Here is a 1,211-nt window from a genome sequence, read left to right on the forward strand (position 1 = left end):
GTCAATACTTAATAGGTTGAGATTTAATATCCTGCATTCACCATATTTCAGTTTGAGGTTCTTTGCTTAAAAGATTTTTTTCATAGTACTAAGAGTCTAGCTGAGAACTTTGTGCATTATAGACAACTGCTGTATCAGTTTTTAGAAGAAATAAAATGTTTTTTTCTTTCTTTTTTTGGTGTGGAACTGAGGATTGAACTCAGACCCTTGCGCTTGCCAGGCAAGCACTTATTCTACTGAGCCATCTTCCCGGCCCCAGGAAATGCATTTGCGCAATGCTCAATTGCCCAGTTAAGAGACAAAGCATTTATATAAGGAAGATCACTTCATTAAAAAATGACTAATAAATGCCAGCAAGGTAGCTAGGCAGACTCAGGGCCTGCTTAGGCAAGCTCAGGGACCAAGTTCAATCCCCAGCACCACATGCCATGCCAGCCCCACCTTCAGACATGCTGAGCCAGCCGCCAAGTCCAAGCATGGTGGTGCATGCCTGTAATCCCAGAGCTGGGGAGGCTTAAAACAGAAGCATCATTGCTAGTCTGAGCTGTGTAGTGAGACCCTGTACCAAATACATGAAATTAAAAAAAGATTAACATCATAAATAAATATTATTGAAAGTCCATCTTACCAGGAAGCTGATTTAGGAGTTGTTTATATAGGCAGGTGATTACTAAAGCCTGATGGGGACCTATTTAATGCGTGAAGATTGCTGATTTGGGACCAGAAGGTACCTATCTAATCTCATATAGTTAGAAGATGTTTTTCAGCTCTGCAAATATCAAGGAAAACAGATATAGATTTTGTGGGTGATTAATTTTCTTTGTGTTATTCCTAATGTACCATGTATCTATTATAGTGGAAGAGAAATTACAGAATCAAATAAAGTTATACATGGAGTGATCACTTTTTATACGAACATCCCTCCCCACAGAACGTTTTCATTTTTATGTTACTGCTCTTGATTCATGTAAAAATAAGTGACAAAAATATTTGAAAATATTGAAGGTGTTCAGTGCAAACTTTATGTGCTTTCATTAAATGATGCTATTAGCTTCAACCTCTTTTCTAAAGTAAAGGAATGGCTTTCCTTCAAGAGGTAGCACTAGTTTTCTTGGTGATTTATTGATTGTTTACTGCTTGGAATTTCCAGATGGCTCATAGTATGAAAATATGATGGTTTGAGGGAAACATAAAATACCTTTGTAAAACAG

The sequence above is a fragment of the Octodon degus genome, unplaced genomic scaffold, assembly GCF_000260255.1.
Source record: "Octodon degus isolate 3935 unplaced genomic scaffold, OctDeg1.0 scaffold00277, whole genome shotgun sequence".
Taxonomy (NCBI): Eukaryota; Metazoa; Chordata; class Mammalia; order Rodentia; family Octodontidae; genus Octodon; species Octodon degus.